General features: G+C 36.2%; 1 protein-coding gene across 9 annotated transcripts in view; it reads left to right on the top strand.

The window, feature by feature from the left end:
* Nucleotides 1–14,332, top strand: part of PDE1C (phosphodiesterase 1C) — a 661,967-nt gene that overhangs the window by 500,581 nt on the left and 147,054 nt on the right. The gene's annotated exons all lie outside the window — the stretch shown is intronic.

The following is a 14,332-nucleotide window of genomic DNA, read 5'->3' on the forward strand; positions in this document are numbered from 1 at the left end:
GAATCTGAAGAATCTGCAAAATTAACAATTGTTTTAGGACCCTAAATCTAAAAGAAGTTTTAAAAATTGCATACAGATTTTTTTTTTTAATTTTGGGTGATTTGCTAGCAAATTTCATGTTGTAATAGCAGTGTCTCTAGATCTGGATTCATGGTTAGCTCTAATGAGAACAAAACGAAGAGTTAGAATGTCTTATCTTCCTATTGCCCAGTGTCAATTCAGGCTGGATTCCAGCTTCTGTCCTAATGTGGTGTGGAGCTGAAAGGACAAGCATTTCTCAAAAGGCTGCATTTAGCACTCTCTGTTCTCGTGGATAAGGACGATTACTCATGAAACCCAGAAAATCTTCACTCTGAATTTTCTCATGAGCCAAAGTTCACTGTTCTTCTTACGTATGTGCAATTATAAATGACATACATTTGTATAAATCTGCAATTATACACCAATGTTGAAGGTCAGAATAAGTTTATGAGAGAAATGACCACTTCCTATCATGTCTCAATCATATTTATCTCAATAATAGAGATACCCAAATAACTGATTATTAAATAAGCATTAATATTGGTCCTTAGACTAAAGCTACAAATGTAATTTCCTAGACATCTCATGGGCAATTATAACACATAATTAGATTGTAATAATAAATGGGTTTGACCAAGTGACTTCCTATTTGACTCAGGCAAAGCGTTCTCATCTTTGGAGAAATCTCTCTTAAGGAATCAGTCTTCCATTTTGGGCTCTTCACTTTGAAACCTTGGGAAAAGAATAGACTATCCTGATATTTAATTTTTAAGTTATTATAATACAGCATTCCAGGCTGACTAGAGTATATAGTACTTGAAGGTTGGCAGGTTATACAAGTATTAATGCAGGAATTGATCTAAGAATCTGACCTTGTGGTATTTGAGTGACATTTACAATTCACCAGCGTACAGATGTATGAAAAGTTGGTTCTTCAGAATTTTTTACCAGTTGAATTTCTTTATTATTAACATTGTTCTTCAGTTTATAAAAATATTTTTCCTTGTATTTTATGACATTTTTGTAAAAATAGGATCTCTCTTGACTTTAATTTCTAGCAGAAAATAAATTATAATTTACTAAAAGTTTTGATCATTCCATACAACTTCAGATATTTTTCTGATTTATATGACAAGATTTGGTTTAGCATTTTAAAACAATATTATGTAGTATCCCATGACTCCAATTTGCAAAAGTTTTAATTTTCTTTCAAAAAATCTCATTTTTCCTGAAAATATTTTAATATTTTCATTAGAAATAGAATGATTTTATAAAATCACTATTTATTATTTATTACCTTAAGTCTAGTTAATGATTATTTCCTTAGGAAAGAGTAGTACAGCTTTTGCCTTCCATAAGTTAGCATGTGAAGTTTATTTGTTCAAATGAAATATGTGGTTATAAAATATTCTGTTATGTAACAGAAAACAAAACAAAACATTCTGATTTCAGACATAAGACATACTTTTTTGATAATCTCAGCATTTGGTTTAGGAAGACTAGGACAGATCTATTATGTAGACTCTATCAGGTAACTGATAAGTAAGTGTATCTACCCATTTCACTCAATATATTATGAACTTTTTAATGTTAATCAATATTATAAATAATATGTCAATATTATAAATAATTATACTATATATTACATAATTCTAAATTACATGTGTTATAAGGATAATGATAGCTATAAAAATTGAAGATTTTTAAGTTATGTGATATTACAGTAATGTGTTTAATCAATTTCCTATTACTGGAAACTTTGCTGTTTTCCATCTTCGCTGCCATAGCCAGCACAGTGATGAATGTCTGTAAATGAATATTTCAGGGTATGCTTATTTATTTTATTAGATGAGTAACTAGAAGAGAAATTTTTAAATCAAAGGATACCTACATTTTTCAAGTTTCTCACAAATATTGCCAAATGCCTACCAAGAAGATCATACTAATTTATAGACCCATCAGCAATTTACAAAAGCAACCATTCTCTCCTGTGCTTCTTAGCACAGAGTTTTATTATTGTTTATGATCCCAGCCAATTTAATAAATAAAATGAAATCCCAGTGAAATTTTAATTGCATTTCTGAGGATCATGAATTCTTCTAGGCTTATTGGACATTTATATTTCTTCTGTGAATTGCTTTTTTCATTTCCTTTTTATATTTTCCGTAAAAAGCATATTTGTGTTGTTATTGATTTCACAAGTCTTTTAGAAATGATACTTTGTTATCATATGTTGTAAATAGATTTTTTTCTCATTTCCTAATATAATTTTAAATCTTTTACAATTATAAGTTGTTATTTGTTTGTTTGCTCTATTGGTCTTCTTTTATGCTTGTGAACTTTGACGCCATGCTTAGAGAAACTTTTTCCACTCAAAAATTATATAAATACAATATATAACATATTTATTTTAAGTATTTGCATAAGTTAATTTTTATACATTTAAATCTTTAAATCTTTTCCATTTGGAAAATATTTTCGGGTTAGGTGTGAAAAACACATTAATTCTTTTTACAGCTATACTTGACAAACTTGTTATATACTATTTGCTCAATAATTCAGACTCTTTTACTGTTATGAAATAAATTTATCACATATAAGTCCTATCATGTGACTTAGTATTTTTTCCTGGAAATTCTGTTTATTCTATCAGATTGTTTTCTCAGTATTGACAATAGTGTTGTATTGTTTTTATTTTTTAAATTTATATATATATATATATATTTTTTTTTTTTTTGAGACGGAGTCTGGCTCTGTGGCCCAGTGCAGTGGCCGGATCTCAGCTCACTGCAAGCTCCGCCTCCTGGGTTTACGCCATTCTCCTGCCTCAGCCTCCCAAGTAGCTGGGACTATAGGCGCCCGCCACCTTGCCCGGCTAGTTTTTTGGGTTTTTTTTTAGTAGAGACGGAGTTTCACCGTGTTAGCCAGGATGGTCTTGATCTCCTGACCTCGTGATCCGCCTGTCTCGGCCTCCCAAAGTGCTGGAATTACAGGCTTGAGCCACCGCGCCCGGCCAAAATTTATATTTTTATAGATGGTAGGACAAGACATAAAATTACTTTTATTTTGAATTCCTTTTTGTTTAGAAATTACTTGGCTGTGTTTAAAAGTTTAGCCTTCTATGTTAAATTATATAAAAAGTTCTCAAATTGTACAACGAATGCATAGTTTAGAATTTAATTTGAGAAGAAATTTATATCTTTAAAATAATAAGCTTTTTCCAAAAATATGATGTGGGTCTCAATTTCTTCAATATTCATTTTATATCCTTTAGTAGAACTTTGTAGTTTTCTTCACATGGAATTAGAGAATTTCCTTTTACATTTTTTCCTGGATATATAATTTGGCTGTTATGTTGAATAGAATAGTTTTCTTTATAATTTTGAATGTTATTGGACCTTTAATGGGAAGATAGTCTTTTTTGTGTATCTGTGTTGTAATCACTTACCACATAATATTTCATTATATGTTCTAATGGTTTTAAAATTTATTGAACTTTTTATAATCTAAAAGTAATGAAATAATGAAATTTTTGTTCAATTTTTCATTCCTTCTACCTACTTTTTAAAATCTTCTTTCATTGACTATAATTTGTAACCTTTTTTTTCTTTTTCTTTTTTTGTAAATAATGCTACTAGAGGGCATCCTTGCCTTATTCCAGTCCTTAATAGGATTCTTTTAGTGTTTGTTCCGTAAATATAATCCTGGCTATTGTTTCCAAATATGTATTCTTTATCATTTAAAAAAGTCATTAAATTCCTGGTTTACTATGAAATTTTTTAAATCAAGAAAAATATTGAACTGCATCAATTTTTTTTTTTAGTGTCTGTCAAAAAGATCATATAGATTTTTCTCTTGTGAACTTATTTATTTGGTACATTATGTGAATACATTTTAAAATATTGAACCATCCTTGGTAGCATGAATCTGAAGAACTTGTTTAACAATGAAACCACTGAAAAAGTTTAATTTTTAGATTTTTAAAGCTGAAAACGAGACTCTGAAACAGAAAATTCTAGAATACTCAGGATGTCAATAGGGCTTCATAGACAACAACCTTATTTTGTTGTGATATTGCTTCAGTATATGAATATAAATTGCTATATATGAATATATGTAAAATTACTGTGCTTTTTTCTTCACATAAATATTATATGGGCTATTGGATATCTAGTACATTTTTAACAGCTATTTTGCTTCCATATTATTAATTGATAGTCATTATGTTTGTGTAGTAAATTTTAGCTTACTGTTAATATAAAAGATAAACCATCTCTAACGTAATCTTTTGGTAGTACTTTCACAACTTTCAATAAAGGATTTTATATTACAGTAAAAAACAAAACAGGTAACCAGGAATAAAAAGATAATGAATGTTACCTAGTTCTTTTTCTTGTTTTCTAGAAGGTGTAACTTTTAAAATGGCATATTTCACATAAGGAACAATAGGCATTTGATAAGAGAATTTATTGTGTATTTGTAATTATGCAACAGACATTTAATACAAATGTGTTGACAGCACGATGAGAGAGAATATGAAATAAAATTGTAAAGACACATAAAACAATTATTATATAAGTAGAAAGTATCTGTGATAGGCTAGGAATTTTTTTTTGTACTTTATAACATTTCTTTTTGTGGGTTTTTATTTTTAATTAAAGAGATATTTAGTCAATGTTGCTGATCTTTTCCAACAGGAAAAGATACTACACTTTCGTTTTGCTTGGAGTGAGGTTTCTTGACATAACTGACATTTCGAGCCAGAGAATTTTTTGCTGTGGGGCTGTCCTGTGTATTGTGGAATGTTTAGCAGCATCTTTACATACTCGTTAGATGCCAGTAGCACCTTCCTGTTGTTAACAACCGAAATGTCTTCAGGCATTGCTAATTTCCTATGGGAGACAAAATTGTAACCCCCTTGAGAACCACTCCCTTACTATGAGACTGTAATAGGGAACATATTCAAGGATCAGTTCAATCTAATGAAAGCCTTTGGGCAAAATGAACTGGGTAATAGATTAATCTGCTGCTTACACAGGCCTGCTCATACTAAGGGTTTACATATTTTTTTCATTACTGTACCTGCCTTTGTCCTTTTTTGTCTCCCTCACATGGAAGCTCCCTTTTTTTCACCCTGTCTCTTATTCTTCCCTTAATTTCAACACCCTTCTCACATGTAATGTAAAATCTGTGACGCTTTTTAAAAATATGTAACACTTGTTAATAACCGGGCATTTGGGATCTCCTGGGGCTTACACTATCAGCTGCCGCTTTTCACTGCACTGTGATCTACAGGCAAGACTGAGTTGTAGAAATGGGACCGTCCGGCCGGGCGCGGTGGCTCACGCCTATAATCCCAGCACTTTGGGAGGCCAAGGAGGGCAGATCACGATGTCAGGAGATCGAAACCATCCTGGCTAACACAGTGAAACCCCGTCTCTACTAAAAATACAAAAAAATTAGCCAGGCGTGGTGGCGGGCACCTGTAGTCCCAGCTATTCGGGAGGTTGAGGCTGGAGAATGGCGTGAACCCAGGAGGCGGAGCTTGCAATGAGCTGAGATTGCACCACCGCACTCCAGCCTGGGCGACAGAGCAAGACTCCATCTCAAAAATAAATAAATAAATAAATAAATAAAGTAAAATAAAATGAAATAAGTGGGACTGTCCATGCTCTTGGTAGGGATCAGTACTAAAAGCAGCACTCTGCTAAGGGTACTGACAGGATGCCAACCTGCATGAATTATAGATAGCTTCACAGTTGCCAGACAGAGGCAGGGAGGAGAGCAGGTAACTTCTTTACTCTTTTATATTAGAAATATAAATAACTTCATCCAGTTGAAATCTAGTTGCAATGGAGGAAGCCACTCTAGTGAAAGATGGTCATCTTATCTCAAGCCCTTTATTTCTGCCCTTTCCAAAATTTCTATTGAAAATCTAAGGATTACAAAAATGAGACAAAAAACATGTATGTAAATATATTTCGATTGCCTTCCAAACAGTCTTAGCAGGTTTCTGTGATTACCTGGAGAGGTAGTCATGCTCCCGTTCTGCTGGAGAAAAAGAGGAGGTTGCTGTAAATGTTTAGATGCTTAGCAATAAGCATCAACAAATTTAGAAATATTTCTCTCTTTTAATCCTGATATTAGACTTCTAAATTTTGTCCTAATCAAAGCAAAGCCAAAATAACAGAAGTGTACAAAAATGTAGTTACAAAACTTTCATTTTAATACAGTTTATGACCAGCAGAAATCAGAACCTAAATGTCATACATTAGTGGATTTTGTAAATTATGATATGTGTATTTAGAGACAAACTATGCTGTTACTAAAATTATGTTAGAGAAAAACTCTTAATAACAAGGGAAAGTGTTGATAATACATTAAGTGTTAAAGCATACTACCAAATAAATTTTGTAGAGAAGTTTAAATCTATCTATGGATACACGATACAATATAATAATTATATAAACATATTTTATGTTAATAGTTGTAATCCCTAGGTGGCACAATTTTATGTGATTTTATTTTCTAATAGGTATTTTATAAATTTCCCACAATGACCATAGGTTCTTTTAAAAATACAAATAAAGCAAAGGTTTTTAAAATTTAAGACAATTTTTGGGAGACTATGAAAGGAATTTCTATGATAGGTATTTGTGAAATACTTATTTGGATTCTTCTCTTTTAAAATAACATGAATTAAAACTTTATTTGTATCTCACATTTTTAAATATAGTAAAACACACACACACACACACACAAAGAAACCAAACCCTTCTGTTACTTAGGAAATATTAGGGAAAGTATTAAATAAAACCTGAGAAAAAATATATACCAGCATTGTAACTGAGAATGTTCTATGGTGAGTAAATAAATTATTGTTGGTTTTCTGACTATTAGAAAGGAAAGACATATATATTTTAAAAACCCATTGGTTTGTTTGTAGTCTTGAGCAGACGTTCTTCTAACCAAAAGCATGTGAATATAGAAGAATTAATAAGCATTGGAGATTCTATGCTTTATTCAGGAACAATAATCCAAGTATATAACAGGACCCTTGAGATTTGGCAGTCATAATGATACACCCATTTGTCCTTGACATGATGTTAAATGGTCATAAGAGAGTGTCCAGAGAGAGACAGAAAACAAAATTAGAGAAAAGTAGTATTCAGAGACAAAAGGGAGAGATGTTTAAAAATATTCGCTCATCATTGTGAGGTAAAAGTGAAGTGCATCAAATTATCTGATCCTGTTTAATTTATGAGATCATAGGTTCATAATGTAATAATGCTACGAAATTGGAAATGAGAGAAAACCAAAGAAGTGATTGAAATGTTCATAAAATAGAAAAACTGGTTTCAAAAATAGCTGTATGCCATGGTTTGCTATTTTACGTCCATGAATGTATAATCTTACATGTTTTCTGCCCGTTACCTTTTTATCTTAATTTGTAATAGGACACTTCCCTTGTGTGACAAAAAAACTGTCTCGTTTTAAATTTACAATAATTATTTCATGTCAAGTTCATTGAATCCATGACTTCCCTGACTGCACCTGCATAACCAGGGAAGTACAGTCCTGTGGCAGCACTCCAGAGCAGCACTCCCCAAATCCCATGCAATAAAACCCTCTAATCCTGGGGGATTTACAAGAAAAATACAAGACCTTGTCAGATCTAGGAGGGAAATGATGTACACAATTGGCTCATCTTGGAGAGTCTAAGCACACATTAATGTAAAAAGCTCTGAGCTGGTGAAGACCAAACAATCTTTGCTTAACTTAATTTAACCTGGATTTCTCAAACATTTGTGCAACAGAAATCTTTTCTCCAGCAATGCATGTTCACATCCTGTGGGCTAGATGTCCCATGGTATACAGTTTAGAAAGCACTTGTCAGGATAATTCAAGCCATAACAAGGTCGTTTAATTATTAAGATAATTAAAACCATGACAAGGTAGCTTAGTTATTCCAAGTACTTGGCTGAAAGTGTTGTCCCACCCCACAAAGTCAGAATTACCATCAATTGTTATGCCATTTCATACTCTGGCCTGAAGTCAGACCCGGCTTTCTGTACTCTACTAAAAATTACAAAAAAAAACTAGCCAGGCGAGGTGGCGGGCGCCTGTAGTCCCAGCTACTCGGGAGGCTGAGGCAGGAGAATGGTGGGAACCCGGGAGGCGGAGCTTGCAGTGAGCTGAGATCCGGCCACTGCACCCCAGCCTGGGCGACAGAGCAAGACTCCGTCTCAAAAAAAAAAAAAAAAAAAAAAATCCCCAGGAAATTAGAATGCAATGTTGGCTTTGGGAATCATTGTACTGGATTTAGAACAATGCCAATATTATCACCAATATCTTACTTCTTTAAGATACCTTCTTTCTTTTTTTCCCATTCTTACCTCTTTATCAGTGCCTGCTGACTGGCTGCTATGGAGGTGAATATATCACAAGAAAGCTAAAGAAAGGTTTCTGGGGAGTATATTCAACAAGGCTAGCTGTCAGTCTTAAATGGTGGGAATAAATCCTTACCAACTAGATCAAAAGAGCTAGTAGGAGCGAAGAGACGGAGAGAAGTCCGAGAGTAGGAATCTTTATTTCTGGTAATAAATTCATGTAGTTTGGTGATCTCATGTCCCATGTCTTCCCAACTTCTGTGCATTTTCTGCACAGGTCCTGTTTCTACCCCCATATTCCTCCTCCCTCTGGTTCTGGGGCAGACGTCCTTCACCCTTCCAGCAGGGACCTCCAAACTACAACAGTTATGCCCATCTCTGCTTCCACTATGCCCTTGCCTGCCACTAAAGAGTTGCTGAGTGCTATACATATGGCAGGGCCAGATTTATTCAGATGTGCAGAGAAACTGAGGTTTCTTTACTTCCTATGTTTGACCTGATCTTCTTCATGAGCTCATCCTGCTGGGTGGTGGGGCAGTTTGTGTGTGTGTTTGTGTGCGTGTGTGTGTTTGTGTGCGTGTGTGTATGTATGTGAGAGAGAGTATATTAGTCTGTTCTCATGCTGCTAATAAAGATACAGCTGACACTGGGTAATTTATAAAGGAAAAGAAGTTTAATGGACTCACAGTTCCACATGGCTGGGGAGGCCTCACAATCATGGCAGAAGGCAAAAGAGGAGCCATGTCTTACATGGCAGCAGGCAAGAGGGCATGTGCAGGGGAACTGCTCATGAACATCAGTGTTCATGAGACTTATTCACTGTCAAGAGAACAGCATGGAACCCACTCCCTTGATTCAATTACCTCCCACCGGGTCCCTCCCACAACATGTGGGGATTATGGGAGCTTCAATTCAAGATGAGATTGGGTGGGGACACAGCCAAACCATATCAGAGAGACAGAGCAAGAGAGAGAGAGAAAAGAGAGAAACTAATTATAATCCAATTCATGAAACCAACCAGTCTAGCAATTTAAACATTCTTTTTAGGTAACTCCCTTTAAAAAAAAAGTAAATGCTTAGACTTTGAGATTTCTTTGTGGCACTTACTGTTACCCTCTAAGACAGCAGGGTCTTGTAGTGTCCTCTGGTTCCTCTTGACTCCATGGTGATGTCTCTTGTCTGCTTGGTCACCAGAAGTCTTCGTGACATCTCTAGCTAACGTCTGGGACTGCCTTTCTCCCCACCAGCTTGGCCCTGTTCAGCTCCTCCTCACACTATGGATCCAGCTGAGGTCTGGCTGTAGCACCTATTTGGTCCCTGACCCTCTGTCCCTCATCCATGGCAGTGCCCCTAATAATCCCTCCAATCAGCACTATCAGCTGCTTCCTGTCCCTCTGCAGGGCACAGGGACCTCTGACATCTTCCTCCTTCCTGCCTAGGAGCCGAAGAAGATGCAGGGGGTCTGAACTGTGTCCTCCCTCTATCTCAGATGCAACTGTTTTTAATCTGATGTAACCATCTTGGGTTTGTGTAAGAGTGTCCCAGGAGTCACCTTGGAGATCATCTGTTTACTGAGTCCAAGAAAAGGAAATGGGGTTAAATTCTCCAGCTCTCTGTTCTCCCCTTGCCCTATCTAACAATCTCTTGCCTCAGGACTTTGCTCTAGAACCCTGATGTACTTCATAGATACCACTTTCCTGAGATTCCTCTTTCCACTGCTCCCTGGGGACTTATTGTGGTGGGAATGGCTGTTGGCAGAGGAGATGGGGAAAATATAAATAAAACCATATCCTTCTCTGTCACACATCAATGCATTCAAGTGGTAAAAATCTCTGCACTAGGCGGAACTAGGGTTTTAGGTGACAAAAGTCAAAATGGTAGATCACCCAGGCCACAGGTTTTAGCTTTTCATCTCTGATTCCAATGGAATTTCTTTTCCAGGAAATATGTGAATGTAGGGGCTGAGAGAGAAGGAAGGAATCTGTACCTGGTCCACAGCAAGTAATAGCAAATAGTCCAGAGCCAAAAGTCACACACAGACATGGCTTGGTGCATATGGTTCCTGGAGCCATGTGTGTGATTATGAATTTTAAAGACCAGCCTCAGTTCCAGCAAAGATGGTCATTTTGTTCTATTTACACTGGGGCTGGACCAAGTTCAGCCATTTTTCAGACTTCATGGGAAGACCCATAATTAGGTGTCACAGCTGCTTGAGCTTGCCTTTGGCTCTGCCAGGCTGCGGACAGGGCAGGTGCCCCTCTGCTGTGACCCCAGAGCACGAAGCGTCACCTGGTATGGAGAAAAGAAGACTCCCTCTCAAGAAACACTTGATCGATAGCGTAGCTGTGAACACCACCTCCAGAGCTTTAAAAATTCTCATGTACACTTTGAGAGAGTCGGTAGCAAATGTTGAACATTTTATGATTCCCTCATTGTCTCTTTTTACTTGAAGAGATAATCATTTAAAGGAATTGTGTCTTCCTCTTTCCAGTCCCCAAGCCAGAGTCTAAAGCTCAATAAAGCTCATTGGAAAATAATTCTTCTTTTTACACACAATGATAGAATATATTATGACACCACGTAGGTTCAAATATCATTTAAAACAAATCTTACAGAGTATGTTCCCAGATTTAGGAGGCTTTAAAAATGCTAAACGAGGAAGTCCTGGTACAGTGGAGGCTCATGCTGTTCTTGAGGGACAAACTCCAAAGCGCTAGATAATACTTTTAAAATGAAGAAATTACCACCGTGAACAATGAGGGGTTGTTTGGGGCAAGTAGAGTGCTTTGTCCAGATTGATTCATCCATGTTTGCAGCTATTACTGCTAATTCCTCTGTAAATCAACCCTCCTTGTAAATTGTGATAGAAATAGCTAACGGAGGAGGAATTTTTCTTCTAAATAGCTACGGGAGTTGGTCCTGTATTAGTGTTTACCTCGTGTCGCTACCTGAGTGATATCAAGCTTATGTTTCTAACCACAGAGAAAGCCAGAGCTATTTTAATATAACTAAAAGTGAAAGGAGTCCCATTCTTCATCTACAAAGAAAGGGAGACAGTGCTGGTGAGTGATATGGGACTGCATAAATAAGTATTCCCAACTCTTCTTTTCTTTTTCTATTAAATATAGCACAAAATGAGAAAGCTTTAGGCTTTTGACACATTCAGTTATTAGGATACACTGGAGCAGACCACGAATGAAAATGCATTGCTGGTTCAGATCCCTCCCCTTGCCCCATCCCAAAGCCGTTACAAAATGATGTGTAGTTGGAAGGAAATTTTGAATGGTAATCACATTGAATACAAACTTGAAATGTTAATAATATGCAAATTGTTTCCCTATTGATTGGAAATGACTATATAACAAAACACCATCTCTGTGACCTGTGTTTTCATACCCCAACTTATCTACCCTCACTCCCTCACTCCCTTAGTCTCATGACTAGCTCTAGATTTCATTCTTTTCATTTTTTATGGACTTAATTCTTATTTGTTTTTTAAATTCACTTTTATTATAGGTTGACAAATGATAATTGTATATATTTATGGGGTATAATGTGATGTTTTAATACATATATACATTGTGGAGTGATTAAATCAGTCTAATTAACATAACAGTTACCTCACATACTTATCCTTTTTTATGGTGAGAACATTTAAAATCTACTCTTTTAGTAATTTTGAAATACATAATATATTATTCCTCACTATAGTCACCATGCTGTGCAACAGATCACCAGAACTTATTCCTTCTGTGTAACTGGCACTTTGTACCCTTTGATTAACATCTCTCCTTTCCCTGTTCACTCCCTAGAGGACATTATGCTAGATGAAACAAGCCAGACACAGAAAGACAAATACCACATGTTCTCATATTCAGGATCTAAAAAAAAAAAGTCAAACTTTTAGAAGCAGAACATAGAATAGTGGTACTAGAGGTTGGGTCTGGGTGTGTATATTAATTTCATTCTTTACAACCGCTTTGTGGCCAGCCTGCCATAGTGAAACCACCCTCAAATTGAAACAAACATCTGAGAATGAACTGAAAAAGGAGAGGGAAGATACAAATCGTGCTTCATACCTTAGAGTCCCAGGGGATCACTGCCAGTAGAGGTGTAATTAGTGAGCCTTTAGTAAAGTCACTGGGATTCTTTTTCTCTCACCTTTTTAGTGTGGTGACCATTTGCTAGCATCTGAGTTTCTTCAGTTGATCCTGAGAACCTCCATTTGTCTTTCCTAGGGTTTCCTCAAGGCATGAGTCTGGTTCTCACCAAGCTCCAAACATCACTGGTTAAAGCCCCCACTGGATCCTCTCCAAAGTCATCAGACACAGTTAGTAGCTCACTGGTGAACATTTATCCCTAACTCTCTTACTGCTGCTGAGACCAAGCCGAAGGATCTGGAGGACACTAAGTAGACCACTATTTAAGAACAGAGAAACACTTATAAAACTAGCTGGGGACAGGACAACTATGTCTAGCTTTTTGTCATCAATATTCCATTAAGCTGGATAACTGTGTCTCACTTTTTAAAACTAAATGTTTAATTTTGAGATAATTGTAGAGTCACATTATTGTAAGAAATAATACAGAGGAATTCCCATGTACCCTTTACCCATTTTCTTCCAATGGAAACATCTTGAAAAACTACAGGACAATTTCACAACCCAACATACTGATATAGCATAATCTACCAATCGTATTCAGATCCCTCCAGTTTTATTGTACTCGTGTGTGTGTGTGTGTGTGTGTGTGTGTGTGCGCGTGTGCATGCATGAATTTGGTTCTGTGTAGCATAATTGCATTTGTAGGTTTGCACAACCACTGCCACAGTCAAGGTATAGAATAGTTCACCACTAGTTTCCCTGTGTTGCCCTTCTTACACAGGTCTCCCTCTTCCTCTCCCTTCTCTCCAGTCCCTGTAAACCACGAATCTTGTCCTCCATTTTAAGAATGTTACATGAGTGAAATAATATAGTATACAACCTTTTGGGATTGTCTTTTTTCACTCAACATAATTCCCATGAGAACTGTCTCATTTTTGTCAAAATGCTTGGGAGATTATCTGATAATTAGGATGATTATGTTTCTAGCTTAATAGGATTTTAAAGTTAGAAAGTGTCTTTAATATACAACATTCCATTTAACTCTTTCAAAGGAGTAGAAAGTAAAGGTTTAAAGGAAAAAACAAGTATTGGTGATAGGATTGCATTTTCTAGGTGTGGCAGAGACTGGCTGGCTCTCCACCAAAACCACCACCTCTTCCTCTTGAGCCTACCACAGGACTATGTTTTCCAGCTTCTCTCTTGGAAAGACATAGTTATGTGACTATGGCTTCTGGACAATTGGAAGTGACCAGGGGCAATCAGTTCCAGTTCTAGTCTGGTTCATAAAAACCTCCCACACACGTCCTTTTGCATCCCTTTTCCTTCTGTGACAATCTTGGAAACAGAAACCCATGGTGAACTTAGAGGAGCCACAAGGTGGGACAAACAACCCCTATTTAGCTCTCCAGGATTTCTTGACCTTTAGAGTTCTGAGTCACAGGAGGTGTGGGAGCAGCTACTGTGAACCTGGAGGAAGTGGAGTGGAGGGAAACAATAGTGGACTCCAACAGTTCCTTTCCCATCATTTCCCCCCCAGCCTGGTGACGCTCCTTCCTGTCCCAGACCAAGAAGATGCAGTCATCACACACACATTCAAAGCAGCAGCCTCAGGTCACCTTAGAGGTTTCTCACAGTTTTCTTTGAAGTTTTTTTCCTGTAGTTTTTCTTGAGTTAATCTTAAGAAAGGTACTGTGCTAATTCAGCATCTTGTTAGCCATTATTTGAAGGTTTTTAATCTATGAATTAATTTTATTTATTTCTGTTATTATAAAAGAAAAAAGAAGCAGAAATGAGAAAAATGTAACCTCAGGTTTATTT

Source organism: Theropithecus gelada, chromosome 3, assembly GCF_003255815.1.
Source record: "Theropithecus gelada isolate Dixy chromosome 3, Tgel_1.0, whole genome shotgun sequence".
NCBI lineage: Eukaryota > Metazoa > Chordata > Mammalia > Primates > Cercopithecidae > Theropithecus > Theropithecus gelada.